An 18,763-nucleotide genomic window follows, 5' to 3' on the forward strand; every position below is an offset into this window, starting at 1 on the left:
TATCCCTGAGTTCCACCCAAATGGTCTCAGTGTCTGACCCCTCCATTACGTCTCCCCTGAGTGCAGCTGTAATATTGTCCTTGATTCGTAATGCAACTACACCCCCGTTTACCTCCTCCTCTATCTCTTCTGAAACTTCAAAACCTGGTACATTAATCAACCCTTCCTGCCCCTCTCTCAACCAAGTTCCAGTAATGTCCACAACATTGTAGTTCCATGTACTGATCAATGCTCTAAGTTCATCACCCTTACCTATAAAACTCCCAGCATTAAAATGTACACACTTTGAACTATCCAACCCACCATACCTGTTATTTCGATTTTTTTTCTTTTTTTTGGCATGTGCCTGCATGCGTGCAAGTCTGTGCGTGTGCATCTGCGTGTGTGCGTGCGTCCATGATGATGTCTTTTTCATGGCTTTTTACAAGGCGCGAAGCGAGAGAGAGACTGTATGGCGCGCCACTCCTCACACAGACATTTTCGCAGTATTTTTCCCTTTAGGTTAGATTATGAAGACACGTCCTCTTTTATTGTCATTTAGTAATGCATGCATTAAGAAATGATACATTATTTCCTCCGGTGTGATATCACAAAACACAGGACAGACCATGAATGAAAAAACTGACAAAACCACATAATTATAACAAATAGTTATAACAGTGCAACAATACCATAACTCGTCCATGAGCACAGTAAAGTTCAAAGTCTCTCAAATGTCCCACATCTCACGCAGACGGGAGAAGGAAGGAAAACTCTCCCTGCCATTCCGACCACAATCCATCTCTGAGTCATCCGAAAACTTCGAGCTCTGATCAGCTCTCCGACACCGAGTACTGAGCGCCATCTCTGTCCGAACGATTCGACCTCCTCGGTTGCCAAAAGCAGGCAAGGCCGGGGATTTTGAGGTCTACCCTCCGAAAGATTCCCGACCCCACAGTAACGACAGCAGCAAACGGGCATTTCAGATATTTCTTCAGATGTTCCTCTGTGCTTTCACGTCCATTCTCCATCAAATCAGAATTGTTTACGGCCCCTATTTAACATATACGATATCATTTTTCACCGGAGGGCTGCGCACCCGCAGGCATGCTGCCATCTTCTCCTCCCGCCATATTTCACGAGGTCGAGTTGCGATCTCGACACTCAACCCGGCACGGATGGAAAGCGTACTCGGGAGCGGACCTGACTAGTTTTGAACCGGGAGCCTCCACTCCCGGGTCCGGCGCCGATGTCATTGCGCCACCAGCCGGCCCTCGATTTTTTTCAACACTTTCCCTGACATCTACCTTCTAATCTGATCCTTCCCTGACTGACCTGGGGCTCCAGTTCCCAGTTCCCAGTCCCCTGCAAAACTAATTTAAACTCTCCCAAGCAGCATCAGCAAACCTCCCAGCCAGGATATTAGTTCCCCTCCCCGTCCTTCTTGTACGGGTCATCCCTTCCCCAGAAAAGGATCCAATGATCCAAAAACTTGAAACTCTGCCCCCTGCACCACCTCCACAGCCACTCATTAACCTGTGCTATCACCCCATTCCTTCCTGCACTAGGCCATAGCACAGGGAGTAATCTAGAGATTACAACCTTGGAGGACCTTCTCTCCAGCCTCTTCCCTAACTCTATATACTCACTGCGTAGGACCTCTTCCCCTCTTCTGCCAATGTCATCAGTGCCAATATGCACCATGACCTCTGGCTGGTCACCCTGACCCTTGAGAATATCCTGCAGTTGCTCTGATATATCACAGACCCTAGCACCCGGTGGGCAATACACCATCCTGGTGTCTCTTTTGTGGTAACAGAGTCCCCTTTCCGTCTCCTGAACGACTGAGTCCCCTATAACTACTGCACTACTTGACTTTACTACTCCTTCCCCTTTGAGCCTCAGAGCTGGCCACAGTGCACCAGCCTGCCTGCTGCTGTCATAGTCTGATGGGTCAGACACCTGCCAGCAGTGTCCAAAGAGGTATACTTGTTGCTGAAGGGAATGGCCACAGCGGAACCCTGCACTGACTTCCTAATCCTCTCCTGGTGGTCACCCAGCTACTGTGAATGAGTGAGGTGCTTACTGAGTACCTTGCTTCAGTATTTACCAAGGAAAAGGATATGGAAGACCAGGAGATCAGTGTTAAGTATACAAGTATGTCAGGGCATTCAGGAGGAGGAAGTGTTGGGTCTTCTAATGAGTATTAGGGTGGAATTTACCCCAGGTTATTGAAGGAGGCAAGAGATGAGATTGTTGGGGCCTTGACCAGTATCTTTGTGTCCTCTCTCGATACAAACGACGTCCCGAAAGACTGAGTGGCAAATGTTGTACCTCTATTTAAGAAGGGAACAAGGGAAACTCCTGTGAACTATAGACGGGAGAGTTTTGCGCCAATTGTGGGGAAGTTGCTGGAGAAAATTCTGAGGGATTGGATGTGTGAGCATTTGGAATCCCATGGCTTAATTAGGGAGAGCCAGCTTGGCTTTGTGTGGGGCAGGTCATGTCTTACCAACTTGACTAAGTTTTTTGATAAGGTGACAAGAGAGATTGATGTGGGTAAGTCAGTGGATGTTGTCTACATGGATTTTAGTAAGGCATTTGACGACGTCCCTCAGGGTAGGCTAATCCAGAAGATTAAGATGCATGGGACCCACAGCAGATTGGCTATTTGGATTCAGAACTGGCTTGCATAAAGAGATCAGATGGTAGTAGTGGAAGGGACTTATTCGAGTTGGAGGTCTGTGACTAGTGGAGTTCCACAGGGATCTGTACTGGGACCTCTGCTGTTTGTGATGTATATAACTGACATGGATTAAAATGTAGATGGGTGGGTTTGTAAGTTTGCGGATGGTACCAACATTAGTGGAGTTGTGGATAATGTAGAAAACTGGCAAAGAATGCAGCACAATGTAGATCAGTTGCAGATATGGGCTGAGAAATGGCAGATGGAGCTTAAAGTGAGCTGTCACACCTCGGTAGGGCAAATGCAAGAAGACAGCTGTTTAGGGCAAGATCTTTAACAGTGTTGCTGAGCAGAGAGATGTTGAAAGTGGAGCGACACAGGTTAAGCAGGCATATGGAATGTTTGCTCTTATTAGTCGAGACATTGAGTTGAAACGTCAAGAGGTTTTGATGCAAATATATAAAACTCTGTTAGGCCACATTTGGAATATTGCATACAGTTCTGGTCACTCCACTATCGGAAGGATGTTGAGGCTTTGGAGAGGGAGCAGAAGAGGCTTACCAGGATGCTGTCTGGTTTAGAGGGCATGAGGCTAGATAAACTTGGACTGTTTCCTCTGGAGCACCAGAGGCTAAGGAGATATCTGATAGAGGGTTACAAGATTTTGAGAGGCATAGATAAATAGTGGACAATCTGTATCCCTGGTTTGAAATGTCTAATACTAAAGGGCATGCATCATAAGACTTGTTTTCCAATCCAGGCAACATCCTGGTAAATCGCCTCTGCACCTTCTCCATAGCTTCCACATCCTTCCTATAATGAGGTGACCAGAACTGAACACAATACTCTTAAGTGTGGTCTCACCAGAGATTTGTAGAGTAGCAACATGTCCTCTCTACTCTTGAAATCAATCCCCCTATTAATGAAACCTAGCATCCCATAGGCCTTCTTAACTATCCTATCAACCTGTGCAGCGACCTTGAGGGATGTATGGATTTGAACCCCAAGGTCCCTCTGTTTATCCACACTCTTAAGTAACTGACCATTAACCCTGTACTCAGCCTTCTGGTTTGTCCTTCCAAAGTGCATCACCTCACACTTATCTGGATTGAGCTCCATCTGCCACTTTTTCTGCCCAACTCTGCATCCTGTCTATATCCTCTTGTAACCTTCGACAACCTACAGCTCCATCCACAACTCCTCCAATCTTTGTGTCATCCGCAAACTTACTCACCCATCCTTCTACCTCTTCATCCAGGTCATTTATAAAAATCAGAAAGAGCAGGGGTCCCAGGACAGATCCTTGCGGCACTCCACTAGTCACCGACCTCCAGGCAGAATACTCTCCTTCCACTACTACCCCCTGCTTTCTTCCTTTAAGCCAATTTTTTATCCAAACAGCCAAGGTTCCACTGATCCCATGCCTCATAACTTTCTGCATGAGTCTCTCATGGGTGACCTTGTCAAATGCCTTGCTAAGATCCATGTAGACCACATCTACCACCCTACTCTCATCCATTTGTTTTGTTACCTCTTCAAAAAACTCAATTAGGCTCGTGAGGTATGACCTTCCCTTCACAAAGCCATGTTGACTATCCTTGAGTAGACTGTACTTTGCCAAGTGCTCATAGATCCTATCCTTAAGAATCCTTTCCAATAGTTTGCAGACCACAGCAACCTGGGGTATATCACATCCAGTCCTGGGGTCTTATCAATCTTGATGTTTTTAAGAAGATCCAACACTTCTTCTTCCTTACTCTCCACATTGTCCAGCACACAGGCCTGTTCTATTTCGAGCTCACCCTGATCAAGGTCGTTTTCACTTGTGAATACTGAAGCAAAGTATTCATTTAGGACCTCCCCAATCTCCTCCGCCTCCAGGCACATGTTGCCTTCTTTATCCTTTAGCGGCCCCACCTTCATTCTTGTCACTCTTCTGTTCTTCACATACGCATAGAACGCCTTGGGGTTCTCCTTAATCCTACATGTCAAGGCTTTCTCATGCCCCCTTCGAGCTCTCCTAAGTCCTTTCTTAAGCTCCTTCCTGGCTACCCTATATTTCTCATGAGCCCTTCCTGCTTCTTATATCTAACATATGCTTCCTTCTTTCTCTTGAAGAGTTGCCTCATGTGTTTTGTCAGCCACGGTTCCCTTTTCCTACCATTTTTTCCTTGTCTCAGTGGGACAAACCTATCCTGAACCCAGCACAAGTGGTGTTAAACTTCCTCCACATTACCTCTGTGCTTTCACCCTTGAACATCTGTTTCCAATTTACTCTCGCTAGTTCCTGCCTCATTCCTTCATAGTTAGCCCTTCCCCAATGAAGCACTTTCCCATTTTATCTGTTTTTATCCTTTTCCATAGCTATGCTGAAGCTCGGGAGTTGTGGTCACTGTCACCTAAATGCTCCCCCACCAAGAGGTCTGCCACCTGACCAGGTTCATCACCCAGAACTAGATCCAGTATGGCCTCCATGCTCATCGGCCGGTCCACACATTGTGTCAGGAATCATTCTTGAACACACCTGACAAATTCAGCCCCATCTATTGTCATAAGGGGGTGGCTGGGAACGGACCCAAGTGCAAGACACAGACACTGAAGTACTAGGGACAGGACTAGGATACAGGGTGAGGGCTAGGACATAGACACAAAAACCGGGAACCCGGAACAGGACTGGACAAGGACCCAGAACCTGGGTCTTTCCTCTGGCTTGGACCCCAGAACTAGACAAGGCCGTGACTTGGCTGGCAGGCAGGACGAGGCTGAAGTCTTCAGACTTGAGGCGAGGCTGGGAGACCAGAAGCTTGTGGCGAGACTTGAGGCTTGGGATCTTGAAGCTTGGCTTGGGGCAAGGCTCGGCTAGAGACTTGAGGTGAGGCTTGGCTAGAGACTTGAGGGCTTGAAGCTTCTCCTGGGCAGGACGCAGTACTCCTGGGCAGGGTCCAGATCTGGCCTGGCTTACCAGACGGAGGCAAGGGACAGGACCCACCGCAGGGTAGCGGCAATCTGGCCTGGCTTACCCGACAGAGGCAAGGGACAGGAAGGGAGCTCAGTATAGGGTGGCTCCAAGACTAGACTTCAGGCAAGACGAGGCAAGAGTTACCGGCAAGACAAGGCAAGGCTTCAAGTAATGCAACACGAGGCAAGAACTTCAAGGCGAGGCGAGAGTTACCGGCAAGACAAGGCAAGGCTTCAGGCGAGGAAACAGAAGGCAGGGGAAAGGATACAAGGGGTAAGGACAAGAACAATCCAGCCCATAACTGCAAGTTGAAATCACCCATAACTACAACCCTCTATTTCCTGCATCATGCTAAAATCTGCCTGCTTATCTGTGTCCCGAGGGCTATTTGGGGGCCTATAGACTACTCCCAGCACAGTGATTGATCCATTTCCACCCACACCGACTCAGTGGACACTCCCTCTGCAGCTTCCTCCCTTTCTATAGCCATGATACTATCCCTGACCAGTAATGCTACTTCCCCCCGCTTTCTACCTCCCATCCTATTCCTTTTAAAACACCTAAATCCCAGTACCTGCATCAGCCGATCCTGCCCTTCCTCCAGCCAAGTTTCGGCAATGGTCACAACATCGTAGTTCCATGATCCAGAAATCTGAACCCCTGCCCCCTGCACCCTGCACCAACTCTTCAGCCACAGACTCATCTGCCACAACTTCCTGCTCCTACCCTCCCTGTCTCCTGGCACAGGCAGCAATCCCGAGATTACAGACAGAGACTATCTGTTCGCAGGATTGAAATGCCTAGTACCAGAGGGCATGCATTGAAGGTGAGAGGGAGTAGCTTCAAGGGAGATATAAAGGGCAAGTTCTTTATTCAGAGAGTTGTGGATGCCTAGAATATGCTGCCTGTTATGGTGGTAGAGGCAAATACGTTACAGGCTTTTGAGAAACGTTTGGATAGGCACATGGATGGAGGGATATTGAGATGGTGTAGGTAGGAGGGATTAGTGCTTGCGTGTTTTTGATTTCCTTCTTGGGTACTTCGGCCTGTTCCTGTTCTATGTTCTGTCTTTCCCTCCTCCCCATCCCTCTACTTTCCACTCTTCTCCCAACACTCCCAGCAATTGACTTCCTCCTTCCTTTCCAATCCTGATGAAAGGTCTTGGCCTAAGGCATCAATTGTTTATTTCTCTCCATAGATGTTGCCTGATTTCCCAGTTCCTCCAGCACTTTATGAATTTATTTATTTGCAGTACTGTGGAAAAGTCTTAGGCACATATCTATAGCTAGGGAGTCTAAGACTTTTGTACACTACTGTAGTACTGTAATTTGATGTATTGCACTGTACCGCTGCCACAAAAAAAACAAATTTCATGACGTATGTGTGTGATGATAAACCTGATTCTGATATGGGTCTCTATTGTGGTCTGAGAGTGGGAAGGGGGCAGGGAGAGGGAATCATGGTTGGGAAAAGGGGAAGGGAGAGGGGAGGGAGCAGGAAGCACAGAGAGACATTCTATAATGATCAATAAACCAATTGTTTGGAATCGAATGACCTTGCCTGGTGTTAATTGCTGGGTGTGTCTGTACCTACACCCCCCACCCCAGCACTCCTTCTCTGCCACCTGTCCCACACCCCTCCCACGATGCTCCACCCTCTCCATTCCCAACATCTTTTGATCCCGCCAGATTTACAAACTTGCTCGCCACTCCACATTGACAAATACAGTACTGTGCAAAGGTTTTAGGCACCCTAGCTATATATCTGTGCCTAAGACATTTGCACAGTACTGGGTTTATTTAGAGATACAGCATGGAACAGGCCCTTCGAGCTGCACGCTGCTCAGCAACCCACCGATTTAACCCCAGGCTAATCACTGGATCATTTACAATGACCAATTAACCTACTAACCCAAGATTTCGAGCATCTGCAGAATCTCTTATGCTTCAAGTTTTGGACTTGATTGCTTCCTCTGCAAATAAGGGAGGGATATTTTTATTGGTCTTAAAACATAAGAACATGCAATTGTTTATTTGAACTTAATGTGAGCACTCCCAAGTCGGGTTTGGAAATAAAATGTATTTCGGGAACTGGAACACTTTGAACTGGATGCCCAGCCCCCAACTACACAAGGGAGTAAGTTTATCCCAAATCTCTCTCTGAAACAGAATGAGCCAATTTAGCTGCATGTGTAACTTCCTTCACAATTTTACTTTCCATTGATTTTCAGTGTAATGGGGTGTAAAGTGAACCTTTTCCTCTTTCTGCTGAAAGTGAAAGGTTAAAATGATCCCATGAAGTTTAGTGTGAATTTAGATGTTAGATAATGGAGAATTAAGTAGCCTTGTACTGTATATCAGAACAACAGCAACATTTCTATGCAATGGTTGAACGATAATGGCATAGAAATCCTTGCACCACACAGTGCTGAGTCTTTCAAGGTTGTGCCCATGCAGATTGTTTATTCTGGAATGGAATGCAATTGTGATGATTTGTAGGTTGAACCGTGTCTATCCAAAAATTTTGACTTTGACTCACAAATAGACATGTCTGATTGTGTCTGGAACATAAGGAATGACAGAATTTCTCATGCAACGCTCCCTCGGTGTAGCCTGAGAAGTTAGTTCATTGCTTCTGAACTGTTTGTCTAAGTTCATGTAGCTCAGTGCTCGCCATATTACTGTTTAACATTTGTGCTGTAACCAGTGTAAATATTATCAGATTAAAAAATTCTTTTGCAAAGTGTAATATGGTGATCCTGGACATGCATCTGTTTTAAGTTAGCACCTAAATGAATAAATCAGGACCATGAAGGCTTCTTACAATCAACTGGGGCTTGATGGGAGTTTTAAAGGGAAGCCAATGTAGAGAGGATAAAACATTCAGGATCCTTGCTCGGTAAAATCAATCACTATTTTGTCTTACTTTCAATGTTAATTTAGTTGCAGATCTAGAGAAGATTTGGGTGAATTTCACTGAGCATTAAAGCACATCTACAATTAAATTGTAAAATCAAATGGATGATTCCACTTACCTAGAAGCTAGTAAACATCTCTTGCCTTATGGTGTGATCAAGTACAATGAACATTGAAAGGATTTTGATGAAGTACATACAGTATGTTTGAACAACAGGAATTCTGCAGATGCTGGAAATTCAAGCAACACACATCAAAGTTGCTGGTGAACGCAGCAGGCCAGGCAGCATCTCTAGGAAGAGGTGCAGTCGATGTTTCAGGCCCAGACCCTTCGTCAGGACAGTATGTTTGAACTATTTCTTCTTGTGCAGGAATCAAGGACATTAATCAATAATCTCAAAGATAAACAGGAAATCCTGTAAATATTCCACAGGCACAATAGGGAAAGTGAGAGAAATGAGAGTTAATCCCTTCAGAAGCAAAATTAGGGAACACATTTTTTTCATACCAAGTAGTTTAACCTTGGAAATGTCTCCCTCAAATTGCCTTGGATACTGAGACAAATACAGCTTTCAAGACTATGACTGATAGATTCCTGTTAGCCAAGGGTATCATGGGATATGAAGCAAAGACAGGAAAGTGCAGTCGAGATGTAGCTCAAACATGATTTATTTCAGTGGTGGAAGAGGCTTGAAGAAAATAATGCCAATTCCTCATGTTCCAAGATGCTTGCTACAAACATATAGTAGCTCTTGTGGCCAGGTGTGTGTGAGGACTACTTGACATAAGGATACTCTACACAGGCACTGTTCCTTCTGGGATCCAGGCTGCACTGCCACTCAGTGAAGGAATTAAAACAGGAAATACTGAGAATACGCCATAGACCAGGCAACATCAAGGAGAGGAAACGTTGAATGGGACAGGTTGCAGAACTGGAAGAAAGTGGAAAGAACAAAAAGAGTATCGGTGACGGGCAGCCTGGTTGGAGACCATTTCTGGTGCTAGCTCTTTAGGCAGATGTCTGTCAACTACCTTTATCTGATAAATATGGAACCACTTCTCTTTTAATAGGGTTTATTCTGGAATTTCTGAGCTAAAACCATTTAGGGATGTGGTGAGTGAGTTTTAACTTTAAGTCTATTTGAGATTTCTTTTAACAGTGTCGTGTGGCAATACTAATGATTTCTGGGGTGGTTATTGACAATCATTAGTATTGCGACTTCAACCATTGAACAATTTATCATCAGTGAAATTATTAGCCACATTGGTTAAAATTCCTCACTCCCAGAGGATCCAGCTAATGACTCAAAAGTATTTAAAAGTTTATGTAGTCATTTTTCATGCAGCCATATGTCTCAATTTAAATTGGGTAGCAAGCACAGAACTAAAAGGTACATAAATTAATAATTAATAATAGAATAATCAATATCGGAACAGATCGGTAATACTCAACAAATTGAGGTGTCAAATTTACTCTAAAAACTATCACCATTCTGATATTTGATCTCCACATCTATTGCAATAGCTTCAACAATGAGAAAGCAGGATCTCCCAGTGGCCACACATTTTAATTCCACGTCCCATTCCCATTCTGAGTGTTGATCCACGGCCTCCTCTGCTGTAAAGATGTAGCCACACTCAGGTTGGAGGAACAACACCTCATATTCCGTCTGGGTAGCCTCCAACCTGATGGCATGAACATTGACTTCTCTAACTTGCATTAATGCCTCACCTCCCCCTTGTACCCCATCCGTTATTTATTTATATATACACACATTCTTTTTCTCACTCTTTTTTTCCTCCCTCTGTCCCTCTGACTATACCCCTTGCCCATCCTCTGGGTTCCCCCCCCCCCTTTTCCTTCTCCCTGGGCCTCCTGTCCCATAATCCTCTCATATCCCCTTTGCCAATCACCTGTCCAGCTCTTGGCTCTATCCCTCCCCCTCCTGTCTTCTCTTATCATTTTGGATCTCCCCCTCCCCCTCCCACTTTCAAATCTCTTACTAGCTCTTCCTTCAGTTAGTCCTGACGAAGAGTCTCAGCCTGAAACATCGACTGTACCTCTTCCTAGAGATGCTGCCTGGCCTGCTGCGTTCACCAGCGACTTTGATGTGTGACACTTCTCTACTTCATGTGTTTCATGAATAGATCAACACACAAAGTTTAGTCCTCTATTGATTAAGAATATTGAGCAGGCAATGATAATGGTTTAATGAACTAATCCATTGAGGTGTATCCTTTGCCACAGCTCATAGTAACATCAAACCTTAGGGAGAGGTGACAGAGGATGAGGAATGAGTGTTTGAGGGCACATCTACATCACTGATGCATTCTAACAGCTTTGTGGGGAGGGAGGGAAGGAATAAAAGTAACAGAAAACCTTTAAGAGTGAATGCAGTCCCTCTTCAGTAGAAGAAGTCAGTTGTGGATAAGTGTGTCCCCACAAAATTAGTCAAAGTTTTCATCAACCAGGATCCCTGGATGAACCAAGAGATCCACAATCTGCTGAGAGCCAGATCAATAGCATTCAGGTCTGGTGACCAAGTAAAATACAAGAGATTCAGGTACAATCTCTGGAAAACCATCTCGCATGTGATGTGGCAATTGCACACCAATCTTGATTCACTGAAGGATGCTTGACAACTGTGTCAGGGCTTGAATGCTATCACCTCTTACAAAGTATAACCAAGCTACATACAGTAGGTGACAATAAGGCTTTGGTACCAGATGAGCTCATTGTCTTTAATGCTCACTTTGACCATCAGAACATTGAGGCACCTCACAATCTTTCACAGCCCTCAATGACCCTGTGATTTCAATCTCTGAGGCTGACGTGAAAGCATCCTTCTGATGGGTAAACCCACAGAAAGCATCGAGCCCAGGCAGTGTATCTGGGCAAATACTGAAGATTTGTGCAAATCAACTGGCTGGATTGTTCACTGATACCTTTATCCTCTCACTTTGGCATTCTGTGGTGCCCACCTGCTTCAAGCAGGCTTCAATTATATCAGTGCCCAAACAGAATGTGGTAACCTGTCTCAATGGCTATCATCCAGTAGCACTTATATCCACAGTGATGGAGCATATCAACTCCTTCCTGAGACCTAACCTGGATCCACTACAATTTGCCTAATGGCACAAAAAGTCCACGGCAGATACCATTTCATTGGCTCTTCACTTAACCTTAGAACATCTAGCTAGTGAAGATGCATACATTCAATGTTATCATCCCCTCAAAACTAATCAATAAGCTCCAACATCTGGGCTTCAATGTGCAATTGGATTCTTGATTTCTTCACTTGCAGACCCCAGTCAGTTCGGATTGGCAGCAACATCTCCTCCACAATCTCCATCAGCACAGGTGCACCACAAGGCTGTGTGCTTAGCCCCCTGCTCTAATCGCTTCACACTTATGACTGTGAAGTGCCTCTACTTTCTTCGAAGTTTGCAAAGATACGGCATGACAATTAAAACATTGACAAATGTCTCATAGACGTATGATGGAGAGTATACTGACTGGTTGCATCATGGAAACACCGATGCCCTTGAATGGAAAATCCTTCAAAAAGTAGTGGGTACAGCCAGTCCATCACAGGTAAAGCCCTCCTCTGCATTGAGCACATCCAAATGGAGCACTGTTGCAGAAAAACAACATCTATCATCAAGGACTCCCGCCACACAGAACATACTCTCTTCTTGCTGCTGCCATCAAGAAGGAGGTACAGAATGCTCAGGACTCAGGAAAAAGTATTTCCCCACAATCATTCGGCTCTTGAACCAGAGAACATAACTTCACTCGCCTCAACACTGAACTGGTTCCACAACCTATGTTCTATAACTTAATTTCTCAATATTTATTACTCATTTATTTATTATTATTTTGCTTTTTATCTTTTTTATTTGCACTGTTTGTTGTCTTATGCACACTGGCTTTTTGTCCACCTTTGTTGAGTACGTTTTTATCATTGATTCTAAGTATTTACTGTGAATATCCACAAGAAAACGAATCTCAGGGTAGTATATGGTGATATATACGTACTTTAATAATGTTGGCTTTGAACTTTGAAATCAGGTAGTTTCAACCCCTTCTGTTTATAGGCCCATCCAGGATATGCCAGACTCTGAAACATAAAGCAAATAAAATATCTCCCTAATATCCTACTGCATTTTTCTTGCTTAAGAGGTTAGTTGGATAAATTTGTTTGAAAAATAATGGTAAGACTTTTATTCTTCCAGTGTGTATGGTGGAAGGTGTATTTACACTTTGTGGCTGTTAAATGTTCCTTTCATTGATGCAAAAAACACATACAGGGAGAACGTGACATCCTACCATATGAATAGACCGGCCCATACATGACAATTACAAGGAGCACAAGAGAACTAAATTCAGAGGCCAGGTACCACTGGCCCGCAGACAATACCTACCTCCCTCCAGCTCTCAGCTGTATTTCCCTTGATGTGATCTCTTTCCATTCTTGTCCTCACCAACAATGCATTGGAGATGGTCCAGTGGAGGTTCATGAGAATGATTCTGGAAATGAAAGGGTTAATGTATGAGGAGCGTTTCATGGCTTTGAGCCTGTACTCACTGGAGTTTAGAAGAATGAGGGGAAATCTCATTGAACCCTATCATAGATAGAGTGGATGTGGAGAAGATGTTTCCTACAGTGGAGCAGTTGAGAACCAGCAGGCACAGAATCAGAGTAGAAGAACATTGTTTTTGAACAGAGGTGAGAAGGAATTTCTTTAGCCAAAGTGGTGTGGAGCTGTGAAACTCGTTGCCACAGACGGCTGTGGAGACTATTGATAGGTTCTTGATCAGTCAGGGCATCAAAGGATTTGGCAGGAGATTGGGGTTGAGAGTGATAATGAATCAGATATGATGGAATGGTGGAGCAGACTTGCTGAGCCAAATGGGCTATCTCTGGTCCTGTGTCTCAGCAGCTAACACATGACTGGAAGAATGTGGTGCAGTGGAACAGAATGGGGAGGAGGAAATCAAAAGCATTCTAGGGGTGTCTCTGATTCATTGATGAGACTCCACTCAAGCCTACTGAAAAAAATCACTGGCTAAAGTCACCTCATCTGATAAACTGATAACTTATTATACATACTAATGTTGATATCAAATAATTCCAGGTACAACTACTTTATTTCACAGCACTTAACTCTTGTAACTTCATCATGCTCACATTGTAATTTTCAGATAAAATTCTGAATGTGAAGCTATAAATTTGCAGTTCATAAAATAAAGGAATTTCTAAGCTGCAGAAGTTGGCCATGGCTTTACAAGTAATTTTTATAAAAACACAGGATCTTCATAAGTGGCAACATTTAAAATACATTTGGATAAATGCACAGGTATGAAAGGTTTGGAATGATGTGGACCAAAGGTGGGCTGTTTCATTATATGATTCTTTTTTTTTATTTCAAAATATACTTTATTCAAAAATAAATATATACAATAAACCATTCAATAACTTTTCATCCTTTACATACGTTTCCATTATATTCAGTACATATCCGTATTTATAGCCACCCACGTGGCACTCCAGTAGTTCAGCTTACCATATCATTGTTGAGGGGTATACTCCCCGCCCACCGACCCCTCCCACTCCCACGGGTGGAGAAACCTATACTGTGGTCCTTCCCCACCGGGCCCTTGCGGTGGCTGCACCGAGTTTCAGTGCGTCCCTCAGCACGTACTCCTGCAGCCGAGAATGTGCCAGTCGGCAGCATTCTCCCACGGACATCTCCATGTGCTGGTAGATCATCAAGTTTCGGGCCAACCAAAGAGCATCTTTCACCGAGTTGATGATCTGCCAGCAGCACTGGATGTTGGTCTCCGTGCGTGTCCCCGGGAACAGCTCGTAGATCAGAGAGTCCTCTGTTACGCAGCTGCTGGGGATAAAACGTGACACTAGCCCATCCATCCTCCTCCACACCCTCTTTGCGAACTGGCAGTGTGCAAAGAGGTGGGTCACAGACTCCTCCTCACTGCAGTCCTCCCGTGGGCAGTGGGGTGCAGAGACGACGTTCCGGGCGTACAGGAGGGCTCTGACTGGGAGGGCCCCTCTCACCACCAGCCAGGCGAGGTCTTGGTGCCTGTTGGTGAGGTCTGGCGATGAGGCATTTTGCCAGATGAACTGGACAGTCTGCTCAGGGAACCACCCCACTGTGTCCATCACGTCCTTCTCCTGCAGTGCCTGCAGGACACTACGTGCCGACCACTGCCTGATGGCCTTGTGGTCAAAGGCGTCCTCCTGGAAGAACTTTGCTACGTAGGACAGGTATGCCGGCAACGACCAGCTGACTGGGGCGTTGCGCGGGAGTGGGGCCAGACCCATCCTTCGTAGCCAGGGCGACAGGTAGAACCTGGGCACATAGTGGTACTTGGTGCCCACATACCTGGGTTCTACACACAACCTGATGCAGCCACATATGAAGCTGGCCATCAGGGTGAGGGTGACATTGGGGACGTTCTTGCCCCCGTTGTCCAGGGACTTGTGCATGACGGTCCATCTCACCTGCTCCATCTTGGATCCCCAGGCGAATCTGAAGACAGCCCAGGTGATTTCCGAGCTGTAGGAGCGGGGGACGGGCCAGACCTGCGCCAAGTACAGCAGCCCTGAGAGCACCTCACACCTGATGACTAGGTTCTTGCCCGTTATCGACAGGGAGCGCCCTCCCCACAGTCCCAGTTTCTGTTTCACCTTGGCAGTCCGCTCCTGCCAGTTCTTGTTGCACGCCTCAGCCCCTCCGAACCATATCCCCAACACCTTCACGTGGCCAGACCTGATGGTGAAGGAGACGCTGGATCGGTCTGGCCAGTTGCCGAAGAGCATGGCTTCGCTCTTTGTGCGGTTGACCCTGGCCCCCGACGCTAGCTCGAACTGTTCGCAGGTGCTAATCAACCTGCGAACTGACCTCGGTTCAGAGCAGAAGACGGTGACGTCGTCCATGTACAGGGAGGTTTTCACTTGGGTCCCTCCACTGCCTGGCAGCGTCACCCCTCTTATGCCCTCATCCCTCCTGATGGCTTCCGCAAAGGTTTCTATGCAGCAGACAAACAAGACAGGGGAGAGGGGACAGCCCTGCCTGGCTCCAGACCTGATGGGGAAGCTGTCTGTTTCCCAGCCGTTGACCTGGACTGCACTAAGGATGTCTGTGTAGAGCAGTCTAATCCAATTCCGGATTCCCTCCCCAAATCCCATTTTGGAGAGCACGTCCGCCATGTACGTGTGCGATATCCTGTCGAAAGGCAGGCGTCCACCCCCCTGTCCTGCACGTAGGCGATGGTGTCCCTCAGCAGCGCGAGGCTGTCTGAGATCTTCCTGCCCGGTACAGCACAGGTTTGGTCTGGGTGGATCACCTGTCCCAGAGCAGACTTGACCCTGCTGGCGACCGCCTTGGACAGGATCTTGTAGCCCACATTCAGGAGAGAGATGGGTCTCCAATTTCTAATGTCCTCCCTTTCCCCCTTCTGCTTGTAGATGAGGGTGATGATGCCCTTCCTCATGGACTCAGACATACTGCCGGCCAGAAGCATAGCGTTGTACACTTCCAGCAGGTCTGGGCCCATCCAGTTCCACAGAGCCGAGTACAACTCAGCCGGTAAGCCGTCGCTTCCGGGAGTCTTACCCAACCCAAAGGAACGGATGGAGCCTGTCAGCTCGTCCAGGGTCAGTGGCTGATCCAGACTCTCCCGCTTGCCATCGTCTAAGACTTGCGTGATAGACGACAGGAAGTTGCGGGAGGCTGTGGATTCTGTGGCCTTTTCGTCGTACAGACCGGCATAGAAGGACTTGCAGGGACATCTCAGCAGCAGATGCTTCTCCTACCACCTCCCAAGTTTGGTTTCCAGTTACCTGTTATCAAAATGCAGCTCTCCTTTAAATTGTCAGGGATGCCAGTTAGGTAACTTGTTGATCACAGCACATCTGAGATTAGCATCATCCATGCCCTGATAACAAGGGCCTCTGGCCAAGTTTCCTTTCCTGTTGCTCCCACATGATCAGGCATGCTACACTGGCACAATGTGCTGCAGAAACAGACCTGGGCCCACACATACTGTTTTACAACCGGCCATGCTCAAAAGAATATAGAAGCATTTGAGAGCATTCAAAGAAGCTTGATTATATTTTATTTTATTGAAGAGACTGTTAGAACTCATTCGGGAAGAACAAAGTCATGGGATAATGCTGGAAATCTTTACAATGTTGAAAGGCACCGATAACACTGATGTAAGCACTTATTTAATTTCAATTGTGATTGCAGAATTATAACATTAGCAAGCCTTGAGTAAGACAAGAGATTAAAAGAGATATTTTTGTCTCCTCACAGCAGAGGATATATGCAAAAGGCCATAAATGCAATACATCCACATCTATTACTTCCTTTAAGAACACAATGAATACTGAGTGAATAATGAAAATAAAGATCAGTCTCAATGTTGATATTTAAATATGTTGCTGAAGGTGCTGCTTTAAATATTTCCACAACTATTGAAATGTTAGTTGTCAATGTGGCTGTGCAGGCTGCAATAATGGAGGACACAATGTTAGATTTGTTGGAATTAGCACAGGGAATGCAGGAAACACAGCACAGGCATTTGTGTTTTCCAGATCAGAGTCACACCTCTCAGGGGATTGAATACATTAAAGTGGCAACAATGAAGTGTGAATTGCTCATGGTCGGCTGGGAAGAACAGGTATGAACAATTAAAGAGCCTTCACTTGCTTCAATAAATTTTATTCCAATAAATGTTCTTCCAATAAATTTTAAGATGATGACACTGATGTATTCTGCTACTTATACCTACAAGATGTTGCTAAGTGTGATTTATGACCATTTAATAAAACAGGAAACCCTCTTCTCTCAGTATCTTCCTTCTTCAGAAATTCCAGTGGATTAAACATTTAAAACCCTAAAACCATAAGATATCAGAGCAGAATTAGGCCATTTGGCCTATCAAGTCTGCTCCACCATTTCATCATGGCTGATCCAATTTTCCCTCTCAGCCCCAGTCTCCTGCCTTCTCCTCGTATCCCGTCACGCCCTGACCAATCAAGAATCTATCAGCCTCTGTCTTAAATATGCATAAAGACTTGCCCTCCATGGCTGCCTATGGCAATGAATTCCACAGATTCACCACCTTCTGGCTAAAGAAATGCCTCCTCATTTCCGTTCTAGAAGGTCGCAGTCTATTCTGAGACTGTGTTCTCTGGTCTTAGACTCTCCCACCATAGGAAACATCCTCTCCACATCCACTCTGTCAGGGCCTTTCACCATTTGATAGCCTTCAATGAGGTCATCACTCACTCTTCTGAATTCCAATGAATACAGACCCAGAGCCATCAAATGTTCTTCGTATGACAAGCCATTCAATCCTAGAATCATTTTGTGACCCTCCTGTGAACCCTCTCCAATTTCAGCACATCCTTTCCAAGATAAGGGACCCAAAACTGCTCACAATACTCCAAGTGAGGCGTCACCAGTGCTTTATAAAGTCTCAACATTACATCCTTGCTTTTATATCCTAGTCCTCTTGAAATGAATGCTAATATTGCATTTGCCTTCCTCACCACAGACTCAACCTGCAAATTAACCTTAAGGAAATCCTGCACAATGAAACCCAAGTCCCTTTGCACCTCAGTTTATTGCATTTTCTCTCCATTTAGAAAATAGCCAACCTTTCATTTCTTCTACCAAAGTGCGTGACGTACACTTCCCAACACTGTATTTCATCAGCCACTTCTATTCTCCTGATCTGTCTAAGTTCTTCTGGACCCTCCTACTTCCTCAAAACTACTGCCCTCTACCTATCTTCATATCATCTGCAAACTTTGTAACAAAGCCATCAATTCCATCATTGACATATAATGTAAAAAGAATTGGTCCCAGCACCCTGTGGAACACCACTAGTCACTGGCAGCCAACCAGAAAAGGCTCCCTTTATTCCCACTCTTTGCCTCCTGCCAGTTAGCTACTGCTTTACCCATACTAGAATCTTTACTGTAACACCACGGGCTTGTAGCTTGTTAAGCAGCCTCGTGTGTGGCAACTTGTCAAAGGCCTTCTGAAAATCCAAGTACACAACATCAACTGATTCTTCTTTGTCTATACTGCTTGCTACTTCTTCAAAGAATTCCAATTTAGACAAGATTTTCCCTACAGGAAACTTACTAAGGCCTAGTTTATCATGTGCCTTCAAGCACCCTGAGA

The sequence above is a fragment of the Mobula birostris genome, chromosome X, assembly GCF_030028105.1.
Source record: "Mobula birostris isolate sMobBir1 chromosome X, sMobBir1.hap1, whole genome shotgun sequence".
NCBI lineage: Eukaryota > Metazoa > Chordata > Chondrichthyes > Myliobatiformes > Myliobatidae > Mobula > Mobula birostris.